The following is a 6288-nucleotide window of genomic DNA, read 5'->3' on the forward strand; positions in this document are numbered from 1 at the left end:
ATAAACCCCAGGTAAAATCCAACGCTCTTCACATGCCAGCGCAGCACAAGCATCCTTATTGTTTGATGCCGCGTCACGACCACTCTGCCTACATACGACGCCTAATTCCAAAACAAAGGTCTTATTAAAGGACATTCCTGCAGCACAGTGCGCACCAGTAGCCTGTATCTCTGCGCCTCATCTCATCATTCCCCCTCCTCCTCACCCTCTTCTCTTTATCAGACTTTTTCACCTTCACTTTGCCGTTATCAGAGGACTCAGCTGAACCTTCTGCTCTGTCTGTCTGTCTTCTCCACTTTCCCTCTCTCACGCTCTCTCACTTAACCTCTATCTCATCCAGCTCTCCTCTCCTCTTACATATCGTGACACATTTACATAGGAGGCACGGTGCCAAGCTCTGTCGTTTCTCTAAGAATTGCCCATTGTCCTAATTTGCTCTGAGAAAAAACGTCTCAAGACTGTAATATCATCAAATTATCAAACTCGCTGACATTTTCCTGTTGCTGTATCGATTTTCCTCCTGTGCAAACATACTCTCCCCGTCTCTCTTTGACTCTCATACGCTCACAGTCACACACACATATGCGCACATACGCCCGACGAGCCCTTCAGCGTTCGAGGTCTCGAATGAACGTCGAGCTGAAATGAACACTTGCGCCACTGGCATAGGAGCAACAAAGGTCTACACAGGCCCTGTTGTCCCGGGACAGTAAGGTAGTTATCTGTGCCACAGTGGGAACATAAAGCAGTCAATAGATGAATGCTATCTTTATATCTACTGCAGCACCAGAGGTGATTTGAAACACTGCCACTGGACGTCATAGAGCCCCGCTCTGAAACACGGCCTTTGAAGCACTGACAGCACCGACAGAATCAGGCCAGCTCTTTGATACGGACGGCGGGGAAAGGAAAACTTGAGCGTTAAAAGGGAGCATTATTTAGTTACAGCTCCATTAAAAATGTTTAACTTCGAGAATGATAGGGGGAATAAAACAAATTGGAGAGAGCCAGAAAAGTTTTACAAGTCGACAGAAAGAGGGTTTTCACCCACCTTGGAACGATACATTCTTTGGGCCTTCACTAAAAGTTAAAAGGACAGAATAAAAAGACTTTCAGTCAGTCAGCTCCATTTAAGGTAAGTAAACACTGCACAGTATATCATTATGGTGCTGCTTTCAGATTCTCAACTGAAAAATTCCCCTTTAACATTTTTAGCTAATATAGGTTAATTCTCTTAAATAAACACAATTATACCACACATGGGCTGTAATCTCTAAAGTAATCCTAAATTGGGAACGTGTGGTGTTATCCTTTGTTTAATCAAAAAGCCGCCGCTATAATGAACTCCCTTGTTGGACTCGTTTGGGCTTGAGGGAGTTTAGCTATCTGCCCCAAATTCTGTTTATTTTACTCCAACTTCCTGTTTTCCTATCACACATCATCTAAATGCTCTTTCTCACTTCCTGCCCGCGGGACTGCAGGTAAACCAAAACATTACATCAGCGAGGAGCTCGCGTCTCGCCGCCTTGGGCCCCCGAGGGCCTTCTGAGGGGAACGGTAAACAGTACAATGGCTGGCAGTGGGAGAGAGAGTTAATTACTAAAGCCGATTCACTCACTAATGACTGTTTCACTTCTGTGGGTCGTTTTTAATGGGATTCAGCAGTCAGGCTGAGGAATAGCACAATCTGTTTTTAATGGGGTTTTGAATGGTTAGAGCTGACGCTGCTGCACACACAGACAAACCCACTGCTTTTATTTGTGGGATAGAGTGATCTCATTAGAGGCTTGGTAATAAAACAGCTATGGAGTGATTAGAGCAGGAGGTAGAAAAAACAATGAAACTGGATGACATTATCGCGGGTTTCACACTACTACAAAACATGTCCCGAGGCATTTCTTACTCCAAGATCACACTTCATCCCTAATGCATTCATGTTGCTGTGTTGTTGTTGTTGTTGTTGTTGTATTACGACATAAACTTTCATTGCAAGTCTGATTCACTCAGGAAATGGGGCAAAACAACATTGGTTTGAGTTTACTCATACATCATCAAGAAAGTAGAATAAATCCAACGCATGCAACTCCTTCATCGCAAAACACTGTATCTGCAATGTTCTCACTTTGCACAAAAGTTTGGACACACATTTTTCTTTATTTTTACTATTTTACACATTTTAGAATAATAATAAAGACATCAAATCTATGAAATAACACAAATTAAATTATGCAGTGATGTGCAGTGAAAAAAGTGTTAAACAAATCAAAACTATCTTATATTTTAGATTCTTTAAAGTAGCCGCCCTTTGCCTTGCTTTGAAAAGAAATTCATACATAGGATCAACTTCACTATTTATATTTGTCTAAAAAACAAATTTCAAGCGTTTAAGCATAAGCCTTTAGATCAAGTTAATGAAAAGCATAGTACATTCAATCAGGTGTGTCCAAACTTTTGACTGGTAGTGTAAATGAATGAACTTCCACCGGAGAGCGACGCATTCAACGTGTTAAGCGTGATGCCGGCGTCAGAAAGGAGGCTCAATTGAGGAAAAGTAGAGATGCTTGAGAAACAATGTAACAATAGAGAGCTGTGACAAAGCATTGTCTGTTTCATTGCGGTCCCCCTGTGTGCGAGTGTCCGGGGCCACAATGACAGGACGGCAGGGGAAGGAGGCCGGAGTCACAGCGCTCACCCTGGACTTATCGCTTCAGCCCCCTGCTATAGAGCCGGGGATTAGTGGGGTCTTTATAGAGACCACTTCCCTCGGTGGCCCTCCAGACCCAACCAGACCCCCCGCCACTCAGCACGTGTTCACAGCCTCACACAATGTAATGTACATGCTCCCAACACATACACACACACACTCACAGAAGGCATACCCAACCAATACACAGTATACACATAGAAACCCGCATACAATCAGATGCATGTATACTCTCAAACACACACACACACACACACACACACCCAACACACACATACACTGTTGTGAAGGCATCATTCAGATCACCCTAATCACCACCACATCCGCCTCTTCTCGCTCATTTTCTGTGCCACCTACTGTCTGTTATCCGCTCCAGAACACACATGTTGGTCTCTTAGTTTTAAACCCCATACAATAGGAAGGGCTTTAGTGAGGGAAGGCAGGCAGAGGGACAGAAAATCCCCCACTTTAAGCCGTAAGGGCATTTTGATCAACACTCAAAGGGAGACTGATTTCAGCGGTCGACCAAATGAGGATTTAAGAGCATGTTTAGAGAGCTGATCAAAGAGTGTTGTGCTTTGTGCTTTGTGTGTGTGTGTGTGTGTGTGTGTGAATTCTCAAAGGACAGTCTCCATTAGATACACTTTCATATACATGGCCTGCCAGTGTTTGACATTTGCCACATGGTGAGTTCATGCAGTTATTGCTCAGGTCTGAGGTGGTGCCAGGGACTGAAGTTGGTTTTGTACCCAGGTGAGCAGCACTAAACCTGGGTACCACATCTACGTTGCCACACTGCAGAGCGGCTACTGAACAACCTACAAAGTGTTTGATAGCTGCATGTGTCTGCTCTTGGGTAGGGCTTAAATAAAGAGGGGGGAGTGAAAGAGGAATTCCTGGACGCTGAGCGCATGTTCTATTTTGCCCTCCTTTCTCCGTGAGCCGGTCGGAGGTGTCAGTCATTTATGTACGAGTGTACGCGCATGGCTGCCACAATGATTTACACCTTCAGCCCTGCACTACAATGAGTGTGTCATTTAAAATAGCAGGTGTTCACATGCTGCTTAGCTCATGGAAGAAGGAGAGTTAGAGAGAGAGTTAGAGACAGAGAGAGGGGGGAACTAGGGAAAAGACTGGACTTGAATTAAACTCATAAACTATACAGTCACACTGGCATGCGGGTCGCTGGGTTTCTGACCACTGCTGCGCCTGTTTCTCGTCCCGTGACAATAACTTTGCCAGGCAACTTCCAACAGCACTGGTAGCAGTTATCCTGTTGCTGTTATTAGCTTTGGTGAAAGTCATGTCAGAGATATTCAGGTCAGACTAGAAACCACTGAATATACAGTACTGGGGTTACTGGAGAATATTGTGTGTGTGTGTGTGTGTGTGTGTGTGTCTCTGTGCACAAACACAGAGCAATGACATCATGGAGAAGGCAAGTGAGAGACTAAAATCAGTTTTCTTTCTCAGCGATCAGCCTACTTTTATTGCAATCTAATTGGGGCTTAAGTCCATAAGAAATATGTGCACAGATGAAAGCGGAGAGACAGTCAGACAGACAAACTGAACCATCGAAAAACCTCAGAATACTTCACAAAGCATTTGTCTAGTAATGGCTTTTAAATAGCACTGGCCTCTGAGGTCAGAGGAAAAAAGACAGAGGGAAGGAGGGAGAGAAGGAGGGAGAGAAGGGTTTGGAGGAGAGGAGCGCAGAACGGTGAAATCAACAAGCAAAAAAACCAAGACCAACATTAAGGAGAATATAGAAGAAACATAGAGGAACCCTCATGTTGTATATTGGGGGGGGGGGGGTGATAGAGAAATAAAAAAAAAGAAAGAAAGAAAGAAAGAAAGAAAGAAAGAGGGATTTGGTCTTTGAGGGGCAGGGACAAAGAGAACAAACAGGGCGCTGTGAAGTCTGAGAGCCGCCGATGTTAACAGGCTGTCAGTGATCCCTTAACAGTCTTTCCTCACCCCGCCATCCCTCCATCTCTCTCTCTCTCTCTCTCTCTCTCTCTCTCTCTCTCCTTCCTCCCCCTCTGCTGTGACCTTCCCTCAGAACCCACTCTATCAAACTGGCTTCACCTCAGACTCCTGGCTCTCACCCTCACCTCACATCAAAGAGCTGCAATGTGTGTGTGTGTGTGTGTGTGTGTGTGGTGGTGGTGGTGGTGGTGGTGGTGTGTGGTGGTCTTACAGAAAAGACACACACACACACACACACACACATACAGAGCCTTTAAGTTGTGGAGCTGGAGGATTAAGATGTAACTGGAAGCCCAGAGCCAGTAGCCAGTAGCCCAGAGAGTTGAGGTTTCTCACACCACTGGAGCAGAGACCAAAAGAGAGAGAGGGAACATGCTGAGGTGGTCAGCGGGTAAATAGTCTGCCTGAACTGAGTGAACCCCGACATTTGCAGAAGACTAATAATGTGAATAATAATGTGATTCTCTATCGATTCCCATAGGGACATAATGTTTTTTTGTCTGCACAGAGATCTCAGCCATGGCGTGTCTCTCCTGGAGCTGGCAGGGATTCAGTGTTGCTCAATAACACTTCAGCAGGAAAACAGGATTTTACTTTGTTTCCTACATTACAAAGTAACTAGTTACATTACAAAGTTGTTCTTTATTAGAATTAACCCTGTTAGAGTACTTTTGCGTTACCCACCTGCCGTAGCAATATGGCTTGTGCTGCCAATGTGTGTTGTCAATTGTTTTAAAATGCGATACAAGACTATCGCTATGATTTCAAAAGATTAATCCAGCCAATCTCATTTATATCAGGCATACCTAGATTGCGCTAACAAAAAATGAAACGATATGAAAGAAAATGTGAAGCACAATGAGTTTCCCTGTGCATGAAATGTGCTATATAAATACATTTTTACTTACTTACTTACTAATGACAGATTACACGTCAGTCACATTAAGTTCCAAGTTGCCACAGAATGTAATCTGAGTACTCTAGGTGTTACAAAGTCACACGTACAGGACTAGCTCAACAACAGGTACCACATGCATATGTTATTGATCTTCCTGTTTCATAAATCTCTCTGTGCATGTGTGTGTTCGCTTGCACATCTGCATCAGTACCAGGTGCATCTGCCATCTGCCAGCCGGTGTGAACAGTGTGAGGTCTGTTCTGTGATGCTCTCATCATACCCCTATCAGACAGGTAGGTGTGTGGGTGCCGCTTCACTCTTTCCCACACTCTCTAATGTAAACTGCATGAACACGCACACGCACACGCACACACACACACTGAGGTCCAGAGTCCTACGTTAGTCAAGCTCATGCCCCCTTTTCTCTCTGTCAGTACAAGAAAGTCTTTGTGTGTGTGTCTGCCCCGTCTATTGACAATAAACCCCTCAGTGTTGCTTTAAAGATAAGAGCACGGTGTGTGTGTGTGTGTGTGTGTGTGTGTGTGTGTGTGGGTGTGTGTGTGGGTGTGTGCGTGCCCCCTGCAAGTCGTGTGGTAAGGTTGTAAAACTAGGTGGTCTTATCACAGTGTTGAATTATGGGACATAGTAGAAACGGTAAGCCCTCTATGTTGGGATGACTTCAGAGATAGTTCTCGGA

Source organism: Centroberyx gerrardi, chromosome 7, assembly GCF_048128805.1.
Source record: "Centroberyx gerrardi isolate f3 chromosome 7, fCenGer3.hap1.cur.20231027, whole genome shotgun sequence".
Lineage (NCBI taxonomy): Eukaryota > Metazoa > Chordata > Actinopteri > Beryciformes > Berycidae > Centroberyx > Centroberyx gerrardi.